The 20,683-nt window shown below is 43.0% G+C and overlaps 1 protein-coding gene across 3 annotated transcripts in view; it reads left to right on the top strand.

Moving 5' to 3' along the window:
- The window catches only part of DAB1 (DAB adaptor protein 1), a 409,388-nt gene that overhangs the window by 135,367 nt on the left and 253,338 nt on the right, over positions 1 to 20,683 (top strand). Inside the window, exon 1 of one of the 3 annotated variants that reach the window (XM_039711666.1) lies at positions 7,050 to 7,177. The exons of the other annotated variants lie outside the window; for them this stretch is intronic. The gene's annotated coding sequence lies outside the window, so the exon portion shown is untranslated. Of the gene's footprint in view, positions 1 to 7,049; positions 7,178 to 20,683 lie in introns of those variants that run through there. 3 annotated transcript variants of the gene reach the window in all.

Genomic DNA, 20,683 nt, shown 5'->3' with positions numbered 1-20,683 from the left:
TTTGATTTGCATGCTCAACACTTTCCAAGTGTTGCATTCATAAATCAGTAAGGTTTTTTTGTGTGTGTCTCTTCTGGGTAAGTGTTTTTCCTTCATTCTCCCCTCTGTCCTGCAGCCCAAACTGTATATCATGGCCAGAGGAGACCTGACCAGCATGTAGATTTAAAGACTGATTTTAAGTCTTAGGTACAACCTATTGCTCAAGCTTTCTAAAATAAATTTATTTAATATTAATAGTTTTTGGAAAAATAGTAAAAAAAAAATAAATAACAACCACAAAAAAGGAGAAAGTGACCTGCCAGTGCATTATCAGAAAATGCAGTTTTAGAGCAGGTACTTTTTTTCTGCCCATTGCAGCATGTGGCATCTGAGTTCATATAAGCAGAACCATTAGCAGAATATACCTAAATCCCCTCTTATTTGCATTTTTTGCATTTATTTCAGAGGAGCTGAGCTGTTGCTGTTTCAAACAAGCATTGTCCCAGGTCTTTACCTTCCAGATCATTCTGTATTCTTGGGAGTGCCTTGCTGGGGTGCAGAATTTCTCAGCAAACAATCCTGGTTGTTTGTGGTGGGGAGCATGCTGGCTCTGCCCAAACACTCTTGATGCCAAATTCATTTAAATTGCATGAAGTTAATTGACTCTTTGTTGTGGAGTGGGATTTCACCCTTCCCTTATCACAGTGCAATGTCCTCATTTGATTATAATGATTAATAGATTTTTCACTTGCTGCAGATAAACTTTCTAAGCAGAGTGGTGGCATCTTAAAAAGTAGAAGGAGCTATTTTTGGAGAGGATGATTTGAAACAAAAGTGCATTTTCCTATAGTTTATCCATATTGTGTGCAAGTATAGGAACCATGGGATGGGAACACTGGGACAGTAACTTGGGTCCAGATTCCTTAACAGAGATTTTTGGAGTGACAAGATCAAGTTCCAGGCCAAAGGGTCTGGAAAACAATATTTTGTAGGCTCCACGTCCTGTACAGACTGCAAACTTTACAGGTGGCTTTAAATGTGAGACATTTGAATTAGAATCTTCCCTTTAGCTCAAGAACTACCTAAGGAAAGACCTAAGGAAAAATGTTGAGCTTTGGGAACTGCCTGGCATTTGATAGCTACAGGTCTGATTCTCTTCAGGCTCTTCTAAAAAGGGGAGGAGACAGAGAATGCATCAAATTTTGTGTATATATATCTATATCTATCTATCTATATATATACTTTCTTACTTAGAGCATTGTTTCAGAGCAGACAGGAGACAAGAAACTAGGCAAGGTGGCCTCTAATTAGGCTTGAAAGAGAAAAAATGAGAATATGACATTTATTTTCTTTTTGTCTTTCACAGTTTTCCTTTGCTTTTTTTACCTTGATTTTTCACAATGGTCATTGCCCCAACATGACCTGCAGCTCTGCATATCAGCACAGAAAGTACTCCATGGGAAATAGTAAAGCAGGGCCAGTATTTATTGCACCAAAGATACAGATTTGCTTTGTTGGATTTTTTGTGTGTGTGTGTGGTTGTTCTTCTCATATTGCTGACTTGTCTCTAGGCAAGAAAGCAATTCTCTCTTTGCCTCAGAAACATGTGGTATAACCTCATGTCTCACTGGCAGGGGATTTAAAACAACCACTATAATTTACATGATAATTGTGTCACATTTTTTTACTTCCCGTGCAAGTTCCTCCTCATTTGAGATTGTTCTGTCCTTTAGCAAATAGTGCACTTACTGTTGGCTCTGCAGGGAGCTCTTGGCAATCTTGAGTCAGAAATATAATGGAAAAATGGCTCACCTGATGATTTCAAGGGGATTACAGATTTAGGGAAAATAATCTGGTGGATGGGATAGGGAGGAGAATTCCACCAAGCACGGCTGGAGCAGAGCAAGAATTGAACTCTGTCATTGTTGGCTTGCCTGTCTTTCAGCACATCTTTTTTTCACAGTGCTGCAGAGAGTCAGAGGCAAGGGGGCTGGAGGGATATTTGGGATTGCCTGAGAGGGAAGGAGGCTGGAGGGAGCTTTGGGATTGCCTGGGAGGGAAGGAGGCTGGAGGGATATTCGGGATTGCCTGGGAGGGAAGGAGGCTGGAGGGATCTTTGGGATTCACGTGGTCTGAAGGTGCACAGACAAACTGAGGTGTCACCTGTGCCCTCAGCAGGCTGCCAGCACTTTTCACATCCCAAGTCCATCTTGCTCCAGGCTTTAGGGGGAATTGCCAGGCTAAAGGGGAGCACTCCCAACTTGGCCTGAATGAGATTTTTCCCAAGTTCAGCCCAGAGAAGGTGCCCCGTGTTGATACCACACGAAGCTGGTTGAGCTGAGCACTTGCCCTGGCTGCAGAGATCAATCACTCTGGCCTGTGCCTGGCTCCACTCTTTGCCATCCAGCTTGTCCCCTTTGAAATACAAATGATAGGAATTAGGATATTAGCAGGAGAGCGCAGGATGTAATTGTGTGTTGACTGAAATGTTTCTGATGGATGGACCTGGTGAGGTGACACCTCTTATTTATGGAGAGGAGAGCACAGGTAGTTGATAGATTTGACAAGAGCACAGTGGCAAAACAAAATAACACTGAGGCAGAATGAGAATATATTTGCTAATGGCCTCCCTCGCAGCTGTATACACTGATTTAATCTCTCCAAAACACTCTGTTGTTTATGAGGCCTGTGGGTACAATTTTATGCCTGACTGAAGAGGTTGCTAATAGCTGCCATATTTGTGTTTAAGGACCTGCAAAGGATTAAGCTAAGTATTTTAAAGCAATGAGCCATAATAAAGTAATAATATATTGAAAATAATAAACAGTCTTTTTTTCCCAATAATTGGCTGCAAAACTGGTGAACTTTAAATGACAAAACTACTAATTATAAATGCAATTCCTAATCATATATTCATTGGGGAATGCAAATTAAAACCATGGCATAAAGTCTCTAGGCAGAGACAATAAGGCGCAGAGCAGAACAGCAGGCACCTTAAAAAAACCATGAAACACTCAAAAAAACCTCATAAGGGAACCAAAAACATTCCTGTAGGAACAAGTTGTGGTGATTACTCAGGGCTGCTTTGTCCAGGACAAAGCTGTTGCATGAGGGGAGAATTTTCTGTTCTCAGTGCCCAGGTGTGAGTATCATGTGGGGACCTTTTGTGTCTTAGTCAGAATTAAATAATCTGCAATCCACAATCAGTACTGGAGCACTGGAGGTTTTCTTTTCCCACTTTTGAAGGCTGATGCTCTTTCCTCCCAGTAACCTTATCCTCTTCCCTTCTCTAGGAGCTGCAGTTCTTGTGGTTGCCATCCTTCAAAGCACAGCAGCACAATCAGGGTTTCCTCTCTTCTTGAATATCTTTTTAATAGGACAAGTCTGGCAGAGAGGATCCGAATAAGATAAGAGAAAAGCCTCAATACTGAGTTATTTTGTGCTTTTCTTACCAAAATGTGTCTGGTTGGACTTTACAAAGTCTAGACCCCCAGACTCACTGCCTCCTTCCTGCCTCGGTGTGGGGCAGATGAGGAGGTTCTGGAGGAAATCCCTTTGCAGACAGACAATTTCTGGGTATGAGCATGTGTTGTTACTGAACCCAGTGTGAATCCAGTGTAACTGCATGCTGGTGCACACAAATACAGGTACAGAATCTCTAATAGATGCTGTCTCAGCAGAGACTCTGCTAAGGGCACAGAACATTCCTGGAGCTGGGAGAACTCACTCACACAGAGCCTGCACTGCTGCCCATACAATCAACACTTCACACAGCCTGCTGATAAAATCTTAGCCTGAACCTACCCCTCAGTGCTGAAGCGTAATTTAAGTTTTGGAGGTCAGGAAGTGGCTTCAGGGTCTGTGAACCAAGAACTCATGAAGATGCTGAGGATAAGCCGTGATCACCAGCCACATGTTCAAGGGCAGAAGCCTTTCTCAGGCCACTTCTAAGCCAAAAGTCATCATCTCTGTCTCTGTGCCACCTGCCCAGCCCCAACCTGATAGCAGAGAGCAGCTGATAATGTTGATTGCAGTTCAGTGTTCTGTACTAAATAAGTCTGCTGGCCCTGAGTTTGAGAAAATCCTGCTTCTCCCTAAATCTGTGTGTGTATATTTCCAGGTAAATCCCAGCAATGGCTGGAATTCCGGGGCTTTGGGGCAGGAAGTCTCACCAGGATTTCAGGTGATGTTAAAAGGAGACAGATCAAACTTTCCCAGTGCTGGTCCTTGTTGAAGGCAGTGCTGGCTCAGCAGCACCCAAAATCCCTGCTGGATTCTCTGTGGGACTTGCACAGCTGAAGGCACTGCAGGGCCCTGTGTCTGATAGGGTGAAACATCTGGAGGCATTTCTGGATCTAAGTCTCCACTAGGAATATTTGGCTTCCAGCAGAAGCTGCATACATGGCTGCACAGGCACATTTCCCTTCCTTGATGAATGTATAAAATATATATGTCTATTAATTTGCTCTTAGGAGCCCTCAGGTTTCCATTAATGACTTGTGTCCCTCAAGAACCTGGCAAAGCCAAGTTTTTTATAGAGATGCCAAGTAATAGCCTAAGGACAAGCCAGCACCTCACCTGGCTGGTGGCCTCCAGAAGATCATGGGGGTGGATATTAAAAGTACAAGTGTTTTGACAGATCACTGAGTCAGTGGCTCCTCCTGTGCAGCCCCAAGTGCAGATTCTCCCAGTCCAGCAGCCAAGGAAGACAGATCTACCTGTAGTGAAAAGCTCTTGGTGTTACAGGGTGTTGACAATGTTGAAAAATGGATCAGATACTTAGACACTTGTATATGAATTTTGGGTCCTTGCCTTAAATATCTACATCAGAAATCCTTCAGAAGAAAAAAAATAAAATTCCAGGCAAGACATAGTTGTAAGTGATAATTTTTTTATTAATGCTTCTTATAGATTATATTTTTTTATTTATGCATTAGGAATCACCAATCTGGGTTACTTATACTTTTGTAGTTAAAAAGTATTGAAACCCCATCTGGTTTAAATGAAATTGGACAACCTTTAGAAGACATAGTCAGAAGTCAGGATGGATGCAGAGGTAGCACCTGAGCTTTCAGCACAATTTAAGGCAGATTTTGTGAGGCGATGGTGGGAATCTGTGTGGAAGATGTTTCCAGTGTGGGCCCCCTGTACCTGAGCAGGATTGAGCAGAGCAGAGGCCTCTGCTCATCCCAGTCCCCAGGGAAGCAGGACAGGAGCAGATGGAGCTGGGGAGGCTGGCAGCCAGCAACAGAGAGTTGCAGAAAGTTAATTTTTCAGTGACCACAGGAGAAACACAATTTTTTTTGGTTGCTGTTGTTTATTTGTTACAATTTAGCCTTCAGAGAAGCAATCCAGGGATGTGGATTTGTTTGGCTACAAAGCTCATTAGTGTAGCTCCACTGCACTCCATTGCTAGAGAATTTCCAACCAAAACAAAGCAAGTGAAGAAAAAGAAACAGTAAATCTGTGAACATTGTAACTCATTAAAAGACAGTTTATGGACAGTGAAGGGGTTGAAGCCATTGAATAAATTATTGTAATTGAAATTATTCAGGCCTGTTTAAATTATGGAAGATGTTAGCAGGTTGTTGTCTCAAGCCATCGTGCATAGTTTATGTGCAATGGTCTTCTGAGCCCCTCTGAGATCTCTTACACTGAGCTAAACTCTTGTATCTTTGTAAATACTTCCATTCTGTCCACAAGAACATCCTCTTGTGAGAAGGGTTTGTCTCAGAGTGACACATTGTGGAGGAATCAGGGCAGGGTTTAGTGGCCGTGGCTCTCCAGACCAGCTGCAGGAGGAGATCTCTGGCAGAGGCTGCTCTGGGTAGAGGCCAAGCTTCCCTGGGTGCTGCTTTGGCTCTGAGGAGTGATTCCTTGCAGGAATAACAGCATTTATCAGTCTTTCACCTCACAGGATCAAGTGTGGGTGTCACTCCTTTAGCTCAGCTGGCGCTGGAACTCCCCAGAGCCCAAACTCCTGTAGGATCTCCATGAAGGCAGCAGGGAGAGGCATTTCTGGGATGTCAAAATGTTCCACTGTGGCAGGGTATGGGGCAGGACAGGGCTGATCCATGGATCCATTGCATCTATGGGGGGCTGGGAGGGTGGTGCAGCGTCTAGAGAGGAACTCTTGTGTGTTGGTGTGGTTATTTTTCTCTTTCACAAATGGGATGGGACTGCCAGGACACATTCCTTGCGCTTTGCAGCATCAGCCTCATTACATGGTTGAGACAATTGGAAGATGGCAAATCTCACGTACAGCCAGCAGCAGCCAGAGATTTCTTTGTTATAGAGCATCTTAAAAACTTTTTAGCCAATAGCATATTGCTAAATCTTACAGACAGTTCTTTTAGCCAATTACTAAAAGTACACGTACACCTGCTTCACACAATACTTGTCTTCTTTCCATTAACAATACTAAGCATTATTAAGTTTAAAATCTACTATCTTGCTAAGTATATTTTCCTCTAGTCTTAAGGTCTGTCTTGGCCAAGCCTAAAACTCAAGCTATTGTTTCATGCCCTTGCTTGCTATAGCATTGTAACTTTTTCTACTTTCAGACTTTGCATCTGCAGCTAGTTCTCTGTTCTTTCTGTTTCTTAGGCCTGCTTTTCCCAGCTTTCTAAAAATCTCCTTACCTTTACTATTTCCCACAGATGTGAGGAGTGGCTGTGCTCACTTGGTTTGTTCAGCCTGGACAAGAGACCTCATTGGGGTCTGCAGGAGAGGAGCATGGCACCCAGAGGGTGGTGGGGCACTGAACACAGGTAGTAACAACTGTACAGGCAATAAATAAAGACACAGGTGATGAGGATACAGGTGATAAGGACACAATTGTACATAATTTTCAAGCACAGCCACTGAGCCAGGTGTGTGAGATCACAGCATCCTGCTGGGGATGGCAGCAGCCTTGTTGGGGGGGTCTGTGGCTGCTGCAGGTCCTCAACCACACCTGGGCATCTCCCAGTCTTTTTGGGGATGATCATCTGGAGCACATTTGAGAAGAAGGGGCTTTCCCAGCTCCCCCTTAAATGCTGCCTTGGTTGGAGCACATCTAAAAGGAAGGTTGTGCTGCTGCTGGAATATTTGGGGCTACAAGGATTTTTAATTTTTTTTGTTGTTGTTGTTTTTGCCCTCATTGAGTTACTGAATAATTTGGATGCTGTGAGTGGGAGCAGCTCTGCAGTGCAAAAAGGTACTTCTTTTTATTTAAATTTCCTGCTTTCTTGGAGTACAGTGATATAGAATTGCTATGTTAGATAAAACCAGAGCAGGTGTGCGATTCTGTTGGTTTGGAGGCATTGTGGAAGTATTTGCATATAGACTTACACAAGTCAGCTCTGTGATAAAGGTGTTTTTAGCAGCAGTTCAGCTGCTGTCTGTGTTTTGAGATCTGAATCCCTGAAGTTTAGCTGGCTTCCTCACCCCTGTGTGCAGGGCCAGGGCTGAGGGTGAGCTGAGAGCAATTGTTTGTGGTATAATGCACAATGTAGGGATGTACTTGTGCTGGCAGAGCTGAAACTCAGAGTTCTGAAAGTAGGATTAAAGTTGCTCTGTGGTTTTGTAGTCTGTGCAGCTCTGTTTTTCCCCTATTCCAGGTTATTCTGTACATTTTGTGTGCATGAGGTTGTGCACTGTGTATTTTTTGAAGAACGTGTTCATCGTGCCATTGGCTTTGGGGATCAGTGTGGGGAGTTTCTCTCTGGATTGCTGGGGGGGGTTTTTTTGCTGCTGCTTTTGCTTTGTGGTGGCTTGGCATCCCCAGACCCTGGATGTGGATGTCACCAAACTGTTCCCCTGCTCCTCAGTGTTATGTTTAATTTTGCTGTGGTTGGTTTAGGGGTGCTTAACAAATTTGCAAGCAGAGTTGGTGGGAGTGCCGTGGAAAAGATGGGTTTAATAACCACTTGCAGAGAAAACAAAAACAGCTCCAGTGACATCCCTGGCAATTCCCACCTTGATTACTGCTGGCAGAAGGCACAGGGATAAAAACAAGGCTGACACTAATGTACAACCAATGCTGATGTCCCTGAGGAAATGTCACCAATTAGCAGGAAAGCTGCTGCAGTTATCAGCTCAGACAAGATTTGGCTGTGTGAAGTAGGAGGTTTTAAGAGGAGCCTCTGACTCCTTCTCCCAAATGCTTTTCTGTTCATGTGTGGAGATTGGTGAGACAGCATAAGTGAACCTCTTGGTTGGCTCTTGTGGCCTGGCAAAGCACTTTGCTGCTCTGGGAGCAGTTGGGGTTGAGTGAACACGTTGTTCTGGTGGAAACAAATCCAGTTGTTTTTATATTATAGGAGTATAAAATTACATCTAGAAAATCTCACTTTATGGATAATTATCTGTATCTAGCTGTATATAAAATGAGATTGAATGACAAAGATCAACACTAGAGAAGTCTTTAAAAGCCAAAATGAAAACCCTGAGCTGTGTGTTATGGAGATGGAGGATAGCAGGGGAAGGATGTGAGTTCCTTCACTTTGCATTAACTGCCCAATACCCCATGTTTAATCTGAAACTGGACAGGAAAAAATAAGAGGGAGGGAAGCTGCCATGCCATCTGTAAAAACTGCCATGATAATTTAAGCAGCATTAAAAACCTTTCCCTGGAGCTGTGCTTTAATAAGATTCTCAGTCAGAAGTCAAACTCTGCTTAGTAATTCATTCTAAACTCTCATAAAGCATTTATTAGTGTGGAAATGGCAGAAGTGAAGTGACCACACTTGAGGTCCATGTTCAAAATTAGCAAAATTTACTGTCATTCCTAGTTAAAAAGGAAGGGAAAATGAGCACAGTAACAGGCAGTGAGTGATATCTTTTGTGTTAGCAGGCAGCCAAATGGACATGGTTTCAAACATTTTTTGGGCTTCCTTAAAGCAGATGCTCAATGTGAAAAGTTGTTTTTTTTTAATCTCAAGATAAAGTTATCAAAATGAGAAATGTTCCATTATAATGGAATTTCTTGGAAGACAGGGATATGTTTTATCATATTATAGCTCTTGCATCATATTAGATGCTACTTATGTGCTTTATTGGAATCCAAACCTCTTGCTTAATGTTTCTTTTCCAACAATACAAAAGGTTATGATTCACAGCCTCTTGCATAATAGATAAATTAATGAGTTTCTGCATATTTTATTGCTTTGTACTTTCCTAAAAGCCACTAATCTATTTTTCTTGATTATTGGTTATGACAAAAACACTATAATTTTTCTCTGAGTTTCATGGCTGCCAAGTTCAGGGCTTTCAAAACTAATTTCTTTAGCTACCTGTTGGACCCAACCTCATTCTTTTCTCCTTCATTTTTCCTGTAAATCTCTATCCAGCCAAAAACCCAGTGTATTTTTATTTGACTACAGGAGGATGAATTCTGCTTTGGGGTACTTGTGTGTTCTTCCATTCAAGTAGATTTAGAGTTGTGCTTATGAATCTCAGGCTCTTAATTATGTTTCTAATAATAGCAACTCCTTGCTATAAATACACGGCTCTGGAATGACTCTGGTGTGTTGAGGCTGCAGATGTGACTCCTGCATCTCATTAACCTCCCGGTTCTCCACTTGAGATATGGAAATGTTGGGTGATTAGCAGAGGACAAGGGGAGGAAAAAGGTTATTTGTCACTTCTCTAGGGGGGATAAAGCCCAATAACAAATTGAGGGAGCCAGTGACAATGGCTTCAAGCTGTCCCTGTGTCCTCTCTGTCCTGCACAGGTCTGGGGGAGCAGACCCTGCTGGAAGTCAGGAGAGGTTTCTGAGCTGGGGCCACCTCATGTGGTGCAGTTCTGGCTGCAGGCTGTGCTTCAAGTTTTGTTTTCTCATCTCTTCCTTAGATTGAGTTGGTTTGTTTGTTGAAGGAGGGGAAGACTAGATGAGGGGGAAAAAAAAAGTTTAAATTTCTATTTGCAGTGTTATATGGAGTCATTTAGGTGACATATTGAAATCAACTGGTTTTTAAATTAGTTTTTTGGAAAAGCTTGGAGTTTCACAGAGACCTGTGTGGTTCACAGGCACATAACAGGCAGTTCTGCACTTTGTGCCTGGAATCTGGTTTTAGGAAGAATTAGGGTCAGCACTGGTCTGAACAGTGCTTTGCATGAGTGAAAAAACTACCATATCATCATAAACTGTATTTTTGACAGTGCTACTTCATTAACTTCCTTCTATTTTCATTTATTCCTCAGTGGCTTTAGTTCCTATCAAAGCAGGACAGTGATGTGTAAATAAAAACACCACCTTACCCATGCATGGCAAAAACATATTTCTACTGTGCAGAAGCAGATATATGGGCCCTAGATCACTGAATTCCCCACACCAGCTTAAAATGGGATTTAAGCAATGCACAGGTCATGTGCTGTCCCAGCTCCAAGGAGTCTGTGTCACCCATGGGGAAAAACCCTTGGGTTTGATTAGTAAATATGAGATGGGAAGACCAACTCTTGTTTTACCATGGCAATTATTGATTCTATGGTCTCAGAGTGACAGAGCATTTTTATTTCTATGTCCAGCAACAAGTTGTTGCCATGGCAACATCAGCATTGGGCACTACTGGCATGCCACCCTCATCCCAAAGTGAAGCCCAGTAGATTCTGAAAGTCCTTAGAAATTATTACAGCAATAAATTTTTTAAGTTAATTTGTACTTCTTGTCTCCTTTCCTGTGGGAGGGATAATTTATGTTCCAGGAAAGTAATGCATGAATCTGCTGCATCTTCTGCCAGCCACTGTGCCTGCATGGAGCAAAGTCCAACACTCCCTACAAAAAGAGCTGGAAAAGCTTCATTTTTGTTCTCTTTGATGCTTTGCCTACTCCTGACACATTGATATTTTCTGAAAAATCCCTTTGCCCAGGATTTTTCTCCTGGGAAGCTGAGAAGCCTCAGAGGACAAGGAAAACAATATTATCTCATTGCTTCTCCTGTGTTTTGCTGCTTTGGAATGTGGCTGGAGATTGTTTATCCACAGGTGATTGTATCATTGGTTTCTGGTGTGAGTTGTTTTGATTCAATGGCCAACTAGTGCCAAGCTGTGTCAGGACTCTGGGAGTTTTCATTATTATCTTTTTAGCCTTCTGTAAGTATCCTTTCTGTATTCTTTAGTATAGTATTTCTTTAATATAATATAGTATTATAATAAACTAGCCTTCTGAGACCATGGAGTCAGATTCCTCATTCCTTCTTTCGCCCTGCAAATACAATATACTCCTTTCCTCCTCTTTTCCCCCACCAAAACCCATCCAGCCTCATCCCTTCCTGCAGTTGCACCCTTGCTAAACTATTTTAGAAATCTGCAACCTGTTTCTACTCCTCTTGAAGCCAGTACTGCAGTTTACAAAGCTGAGTTCTTGTGTCTGCACGGTGCCAGGGCAGGCACAGGTAACATCTCTTTGCTGGGTGCAGTGTAGATGCTTTCCATCCTGCTGGATCCTTGTTTCATGGGAAATCTTCATCTCTCCTCACCAGAGATGAGGTGACCAGGCTTGTTCCTAAGGCTGCAGTTTGTTTTTTTTAACCTCTTGCAGTCACTTCTGCTTTTACTGCTGAACTTCCAGGCTGTGCTCTGTCTTACAGCACCCAGATGTGACTGGCTTCTTTTTCTGAATATTTAGAGTCCTGCTGCAGAGACCCTTTAGTCTACATCTAAGAGCTTTATTCCACTGATAGCTGACCTGCTGCCATCTCTGATCCCTCAAGAATGCAAATTTGGGCTTCAAAGATTATGCCTTTATCACAGAATGATTTGAGTTGGAAGCGACCTTAAAGATCATCCCATTCCAACCTCCATGCCATGAGCAGGGACATTTTGCACTGTTCTTCTGACCTCATAAAGGCTGCTCCTTTCCTTGCTGGGATGGGTGAACAACCATCATGATTTCTTCCCCAGTGTGCTGCCAAATCCAGCAAGAAAATCCCCACACTGGTGCACCTATTTCTAGTGTTGACTGCCTGGAATTATTTACCATTAATGAGCAAGCAGGTATTTGAACAATCTTTCCTTTTTTTTTTTTTTTCCTTTTTTGCCTTTTTGCAATTTTAAACATAATTAAAAGGAGATAAAGGAAACTTGATTTTTCAGTCAATCTGTGGGTGACCCAGCAAAGCACATCTTTTTAATTTCATGCATCAGTGAGATGATACGTCATGCTTTGTACAGTGCGACAGCTTGCTACATTGCATAACTCAACATGCTGATGCAACCAGGCATGCAAAATGAACCTGATCCTCAAACCCAGGGAATTTAAGACAACAAGATCCTCCTCTTCAGCTTGCCTTGTTCAACAAACCTCATTATTCCCCGTCGTCCTCTTATTCTTCTGTACAAATGATGGGAATGGAGAATTTTGAAAGAGATGTTTGGGTAATGGCTGTGGCATGTGAATAACTCCAGGCTGGATTGGGGTTGAATTGATGCAGTTTCTCTGTTTTGGGCTGCTCAGAAGGGTGAGGTGTTTGTGGCTTTTGGCCTCCCTTGGCAAAGAGTGGCTGGCTGGTGTTTCCAGAGTTGTGCCAAAATGCTTTCCACAGCAGGAAGAGGCTGCAGTTTCCACAGCTTCTTGCACTTCATTTATCAGCTCTTGGGACTCCTCCAGTCCTACAGAGAAGTTGTGGGTTGAACAAACCTTGTCTGAATTTCCCTTTCTCCACTGCCCCACCACACACTGTGTGAGCACCAGCTGCCACCTGGCCTTTGTGGCTGAGTTCCTTAGTGGAGTGACACAGAGGGACATTGCTGCAGCTCTCCTCCTCTGACATCCTCTGAGGCACTCAGGTCATCTCATCTGTTCCCATCCAGGGAGGAAAACAGGAATTTTTCTTGGCAGATGTGGGGCTGCTTTGTGGGACCCTCTGCAGCCACCCTGGAAGTTGCCAGCACCAAGTGCTTGCTTTCTGTGCCTGAGTAAAGCATAATCATGAACTTCAGGGAGAAGAAAAGGCTGATGCTGGGCATGAATATCTCCAGTCCCAGGCTGTGACATGCCACGTGTAAGCCTAAGCATCCAGTGCTTTGCTTGGGGCAAAATTTTTGCTTAATATCTGACATCTGTCAGTGGCTCCTTGTGTGTTCCTGGGTGAAGTAAAACAGATTCTTCAGGCATTTCTCGCATGGCTGCAACAATGGCAAGCCCTGAGAGACTGCTCATGATGACCACACTTAAAAGTGTGGAAAATGGGAAGGATTTTCTGTTCATCTTCATCCTTCTGCTTGTGCTCATGGCCACAGCAGCTCAGGGAAGGCCCTGGCCATGGTGACAAGTGGCATTTGCTTGTCTCAACAGTGACAATCAAACCAAGATTATGCTTGGTGGCAAAAATAAGGATCAGCCTTGGTGTTGGGATTATTGCAGTGGTGTGGTTAGGTCTTGGTAGTGGTGACCATGACAAAATACCTGCAGATGAACATAGCCAGGGTGGGGTTTGGGTGGCCAGATGTGTCCAGGTGCTGCTGTTCTGGCAGGAATAAATCCCTTTGGAGCAGGAGCTGCCACTGTTTGTGTAGCACCCAGTGCCATGGAGTTGGGATCTTTTGCCTATCCCTTTAATTTTCACATATAATAAAAAAAGGGGAAATGAGCTTCCTGAGACCCATTTCTCACCTTAACCTCTGTAACAGCAAATGGGCTCCTCTGCAACACCAGGAATTGGAATGTCTGGAAGAGGTACAACAGGACCATGGCAGCTCAGAGTCCGTAGATATTGTTCTTGCTTGAGTTGCTTTGCATTTTCTCCGAGTGTACAGTGCCCTGTGGCACAATATCCATCCCCACTGCATCTCTAAGTGCTGAAACTTCACATCTTAATTCTGTGTGAGTGGTTTTCTCTCGAGGCTGAGATGCCTCTGCGGAGCAGGAGCCTGATAGCAGCACTGAGAAGGTTACACATTATGCAGGGAAATGTTGATGGTGTATTAAAAAATGTCTCCAGTAATGGCTTTTTATTTTTGTTGTCTTGTACAATCATTTGAAGCACATCCACTCTGAGGTTCAGTGAGGAAATGCCTGTTTATTTGAAGCTGATGGAGATACTTGAATGGAGGGTAACTGGGATCTAGGGCTCTGGGATAAATTGCTCCACTTTTGTTTTCTTTTTCTTTTAATCTGGAATGCACATAAGCCACACAGCAATATTATCATCACTTTGCACTTTCCTTAGGAAGTATCTTAATATTCTATAATCCTCTTTGCCACAGAATGGGGACTGAACTAAGATGGAATTATATTTTAATGTAATTCCTCGTGAAACAAAAGGGGACCATGTTCAGAAGCTGGCTAGATATATGGCAAATGGGAACTAGACAAGCTGTGTAACATCATGACCAGTTTCTATGGCAACAAAAATGTCAGCTATCCTTTTGGCTGATTCTATTAATCCGTGGTAGAGGCACTGATACTGACACATTTGGAATTTATTTAAACAAGAAGGTGAAAAGATAACCCCAGCACAGCTTATAAACAAGGGGGAAGTTAAGCTACTGCCATAATGCCACCTGACATGGATAGAAGGGAGGAACAGGCAGGGGAGACATTCCAAGGCAGCCACTCAGAATTTTGCCAGAGAAGTGATTAAGCCATTTATTGAGAGGAGTTTCCCACTATTGTCTGATATTTGACAGAATTTCATCTTCCTCTCCAGGGTTGCCATACCCCAGACTGCTGCCCCATGTTCATCCCAGTGCTGGGGATGTTGTAGCCCTAAACTCTCCAAGTGGGATGAGCTCTGGGCACCTGGGACATCCCAACCTGGCTGCCTGGTTTGGGTTTTTTTCCCAAAAAAACCCCAAAAACCCAGGCTTCTGTCCTGCTTTTATCCACATAGTGGCTGCCTGATGGAGAAAGCTGTAGCACTCAGTGATTAAAATGCAATTCTGGCCACTGGAAAATGGAAAAAGCAGTTGCAAGGAGGCAAACCACATTGTGTATTCCCTCTATGTGGGTCAGATATTTTCCTAGGGACACTTGGAAATGCTTGCAATGTGCTATTTCTGCTGGGTACTTTATCCTTTATTCTCCTCTTATTGAAAGAGCTAAATGTTTTCCCACTTTCCAATGTACCATGACAATACAAACTGTACGGTGATGTCGCAGCACAAAATAAATATGGATGCAGATACTTGTCATTATGATAAAACAACATCTTTTCATCTTTATCTTGGAATTACAGGCTCCTCGGGAAGATGACAGTGTCTTGTTATGGAAAATGAATTTTCGGTAGTAGAAAGATATCTTTTAACTTATTCTTGAATTCTTCCTGTTTGCCAGAGGCATATAGAAAAATTAGCTTCTTTTCCAATTCTTTTGCTGGTTTTATTAAAATTCATAGTACAAAAAATGCCATATAAAAGTGCTTGGTGTGTGAGAAAAAGAAGAGCTGGAAAATGCAGAGCTGAATTTATTATAAGATTATTAGCTGGCTGCTGGCTGGATTTTTATTTTTTAGTTAGTTAAAAAACAAAGCCATCAATATTTTTTGCCCATTTCTTTTTAAGCTTGCAATGTACTAAAGACACTACAATATGTATTAGTGTATTTCTGATTTTAAAAAAAACCCTATTCCCTAATAGAGAAACTGTCACAATTTTAACCACAGTATAGCTCCTGGAAACGGAGTTCATATGAACTTTTGAACTTCCTCAGATTCAGAAGAGCTTTCTGGAAGGGGCAAATTGTCAAATTTATCCCATACTTCTGTTAAATCCCATTCCTCCAACCTCTACCTCTGCCTCTCACACCCCTGTGTCCACTGGCTTTGTTCAGCAGGTTTTGTGTCAAAATTGCACAAATGTGTGATGCTTCCAGCTTTTGTGAATTTAAAAAGATAAGCAGTGATAAGATATCTGGTGTAATGGGAAGCTGGGTGGTTTGGGACTAGAAACCTACATAGTTATTATCAGCAGTTTACAAAGTTGTGCCTCTTGCTCCCAGGGGTGTTTTCCAGTGTTCTAGGCAGGGGTTTTTTCCATCTTTTTGATGCAGCAGTAGGGGAAGGGAGGTGATGTCACTTGGTATTACAGAAAATGAAGCAGATGTGTCTTAGGCTGAACTTGAGAGCTTGAAATAGCTTTGCTTTGTCCTCAGCCAGGGCAGGTGAGGATGGAGCAGCTCAGTGGAAAACTCCACTCCCTCCTAAGCCCCTGAGCAGTTTCACCTGAACAGGAGCTTTTTCTGAGAATGGTATTGATCATTTTGCTTTATTTTCCCATGGATAACTTCAACAAACTGTATGGTTGGGAAGGTTTTTCTAGTCCTGGTAGCTGTGAAGGGGAGTGCCTTGGGTTTTTTCCTCTCTTGGAGTGCTTTCCACTCTATCTCTTCTGCTGGATGCTCTTCCTTTGCACTTCCTTACTGAACTCAGGGCTCCCACAGCTTGGGCAGTGTCCTGCCCCCAGGAACATCACTAACCTGTTCTTTTTAGGATAAACACAGCATTATTTTGTGTGATCTAGAGACCAACACTCTGAACCTCTTAAATAACTAAAATAAATGAAGCCTGTTCTTTATCCTGGATTAATTTTTACAGCAACACTAGACCTCCTCCTTCAAAGCAGGTGAAGTCTCCAGTGAGAGGGTGAAGGCACAGGAGTGGAATTTCTTCTGTTCTTGTTCTTAAGCAGCACTGACACAGCTGATGTCACAACCATGAACCTCTCTTAACTCAGGTGGAAAGCTGTGCCAGGAACAGTGGTGGGAAGGATGCAGTCCCTCCTTCTGAAGCCACTGACTTGGAAAACTCACACACTCACAAAGGCTGACCTTTTGAGGAGTCACAGACATTAAATACAGGACTTAATCAAAAGTTAATTTCACTGAGCATCTAACCTGGGGGCAGGCTCCAGCTCATTGTACTTTGAAGTCAAATGCCTGGCTGGTCCTCTAGTGATCAAAACATGTTTTGAGCCCTAGGTATTAGCAAGGGAAATAACATGGTGCAAAAGCAGATATATCTTGATTTCAGTCCTTCCTGTACAATCCTGAAGGCATTATTTGGGATCCGTCCTTTAGTGTTTTTAAAAATAAAGACCCTTGTTAATTCTTTTGGTCAACAACCATAATTCTGATCTGGCAGGAAAAAGTAACTCTGTTTCCATTGCTTGAGTTGCCGAGGTTGAACTGGCTTTGTGTTAGTGCACTTGGAATTCCTTTGCCTTCCTTGCTCTTGCCCCTCAAGGAGATAAGAAATGGTTTTAAACTTTTTAGGGCATATTTATGTACATATGTGCAAGTATGTAAAATTTATATAGGTATACAATGTAATATTATAGCTGCATAAATATATATATAATCTTGTAATGGTATATTTTCAGTATCAAGCATTGTTTCAAATCCAGACATTCTTCATCCATGACCTGGCAGTGGATGAATGTCCAATGAGCCTGATGTTGATAGAGGAGCTCCTCAACACAGTCTGCCAAAGGTCTGGAAATCTCATTGCTGGCTCTGGGCAGGTTTTGATGTGTGCTGGAAGCTGGGCCTCCAGTATTGCCTCCCCACAGCAAAATGATCCCTGTATTCAGGGTCCTGTCTGAGCAGGATAGGCCAGAAGTGGACGGTGGTCTGGAATGGTGCAGAGGAGGAAAGGGCTGGCCTGATGTTCGTTAGCAAGGTCACTGCTAATTGAGTGCCTTATTTGTGACTTCTAGAAATGGTAGGTGAATAATTTTTTAGAGGTGAAAATACATATTATCAGAACCACTTAATTGTGAGCTGTTGTGCCTCCTCCTGCCCATAACCAATGTTGTTTTTTTCATCTGCGTATAAAACAGGTGGTAAACCACTAAAATCCCATGGGAAGATGGCAGAGAATCATGCTCTTCATGTTCTCTTCCTTCCACCTCACAGCATTTTTCTTCCCTTCCTCACATCTACCCAGTTTTAAGAATCAGCATGAAGGAAGCCTTTGCTCTGTCAGGCTGGAGACCTGGACTCTTCTTGGCTTGTCCTGAGCTTGCAGTGAGGGTGTTTAAATGTTTATTATGGGATTATTGCAATCTAAAAATTGGGTGCCTGTTGTACTCTCAGACCAGCTCTGTTGCACAGAGTGAAATGTATTTATTCAAGAGGTTGATAAAGATGTTTTTCTAACCCAGGCAGGCACAGGTGTGAGGGCCTTGTGCACACAGATGCTTTGTGTGTGTGTTGGCCAACTAGGAGTTGAATCACAGCAGTGTGATGGCTTGCAGCAGCCTGTGTCTCCTTGGAGGAACAAAACCTGTCTTCGCACAGCCAGAAAGGTCTGATCAGCAGGGAAAGCCATTAAATTCAGAGCTGCTACATGCTCACTCCAAAATATGCTCCCTGTTGAATTTCCTACTGCTAAAGAGAAGCAAGTCAGCTGTGACCAGTCAATAATTTCTCCAAAACTCCTGATCTTTCACCAGTGCACAAGATACAGCATTTAATGATCACAAAACCTCCCTCAGATATGCTGTGTGGAAGTTCCCCTTGGCAGTCAGCAGATTCCTGGGATGGGTGAACACTGGAGGTTTCCTTCCCTCCCAGCACAGCGGGAGATTCACCCCGATCAATGTCTTACCTTTGTGTGGTACTTAAGGAACTACTGAAACACAGTGAGACGAGAGAACTCTGCCTTTAATTAGGCTGGGCATGTGCTGAATCCTCATAGGAAGTGGGGCAGGATTGGAGCTTCCACTGTGCAAGCTCTGGGGGCTCAGCACGGTGGGAGCAGACGTGCTGATTCACCCTTTGCCGCGCGTGGCGTTAGCGCCCGTCATCCTCACCAGACTAAAAATGTCTAAGACCACGCAAGACTGTGATACTTCACATTTTTAGGCAATTGCTGTTTTTGTCAAAACTGTCTGTAGCTTCCCTTCCCCGGTGCAATATGGTGAGTAATGAGCTATTGGAAGAATGTCTGTTTGAAACATCCGTAGCCATATGGCAATGTGGGAGGCGAGGATAAAACAGGGATCAGTCACAAGTGTTTACTTTGAAACACAGATAAAAAGGCAAGTTTTGTGCTGTGACTCAGTTACGTGTTGGATCAGGTACTGGAAACAGTAGTTTTTAATTATTTCTGTGTTTAGTGGACTTTTAAATCCCAAGCACTGAAATTCAGTGTGTGTTAGTCCTCCTGACTGCTCTCTTCAAATCTGCTCTGTGAAACAACAAGACAAACGGGTGTTGCATTTGAGCCAAACCACAGCCACCTAATCCGTGGAGTCATTAGAGATTATTTTCAGCATTGCTATGGGCTCTGTGTGGATAAAATGGGGGAAATGTTCCTGAGGAAGGTTAACAAAATTGCCTGGCTGCACTTTCAAGATGGTTTTGGGTTGTTCTGAGACCAGTTCAAGATGCGCTGGTAAGCGCTTGGCTGAACAGTTTTCTCACAAAGAGCTTAATAACTTGGGCTCCTTCCTGGGGTGAGGCACAGCTGCTCCACAGAAGTGGAGTCCTGGGGGAGTAGGTGGTTATTTTAGGAACTGAGGTGTTTGTAAAAATATCCCTCCAGAGATAAATCCTTATTTGGGATCAGGGAACCTGTACTGTTTAGTTTGCTGAGCTCTGAACCTGCCCTGCCCTCTCTGGGAGTCCTGAACCTCATCCGTCCCCTCCATCACAGGGGTCCCACGTTGGAAACCCTTTGGGGGAGTAGGGAAAACCTGTCAGGGAGGTCTTTGGAATCACAGAATCATGGGGTGGCTTGGGTTGGAAGGGACCTTTAAAAGCCCTCTGGTGCAATTCCTTTGCAGTGAGCAAGGACACCTTCCACTAGATCCCTGCCCTTAAAGACTTCCAGGCATGGGCACCCATCACCTCTCTGGGTAACTTGTGCCAGTTTTGCCACTTCCAAAAACTACTTTATATCAAATCTAAATCAACCCTCCTTCAGTTTAAAACCACAATCCCCTTTCTTATTGCAACAGGCCCTTGAGTGGTAGCAAGCAAACATTTTGGTTCAACAAAGAAAACATCCTGTGGCCTGAGTGCATTTCATGTTTGAAATACCTTAGCAGATTAATTAGATTGATGAGTCTGTTGGGTAGGATGAAGGTGAACATGTAGGTGAAGAGAGAAATTTACTGCAGCAATGTAGTCTGGCAATTTCCTCTGCAAATACATTATCAACTGAAGGGATGCATGTTGGTTTTTAAAAGGAGATTTTGTGAAAATGGAACTTTTTCTTTAATGGAATCCTAGAATCTCAGAATGGTTTGAGTTGGAAGGAGCCTCAAAGCTCATCTGGTTCCAGCCCCCTGCCATGGGCTGGGACACCTCCTGCTATCCCAGGCTCCTCAAACCTCTTTGCAGAATTGAAGCACAGAACAGGGAGAAAAAACATTTATCTCAAACTTCTCTAATACTGTGTGGGCTTTGATTAGAGAGCACTCTGTGTGCTAATTGAATGTTGTCTTCTATTAGCATAATCTTGGGGTTATGTCTGGTCACTGTTAATGATAAGTGACAGAGATGAGTTTCTGAAACTCTGTTTCATCAATTGGGAATTGCACCCTGTAAATGCAAGCCCTGATCATAATATTTCATCTGTGTTGATTTATCCTAGTCTTAGACTATTTATATCAATTTGCTACTGGAGAACATATGGAGTAGTTTAGGTTGGAAAGGCCTTTAAAATCCTCAAGTCCAACCATTAAGATCATCTTGCATGTGATCTAATTGCACATGTATAGTGCAGACATTATACACTGTATGATGGATAAATATGTAAAAAATTAAGGCTTTTGAAA

Source organism: Passer montanus, unplaced genomic scaffold (assembly GCF_014805655.1).
Source record: "Passer montanus isolate IOZ18808 unplaced genomic scaffold, ASM1480565v1 scaffold25, whole genome shotgun sequence".
NCBI classification, from domain to species: domain Eukaryota; kingdom Metazoa; phylum Chordata; class Aves; order Passeriformes; family Passeridae; genus Passer; species Passer montanus.
Note: the sequence above shows the minus strand (reverse complement) of the source record. Positions and strands in the feature narration are given on the sequence as shown.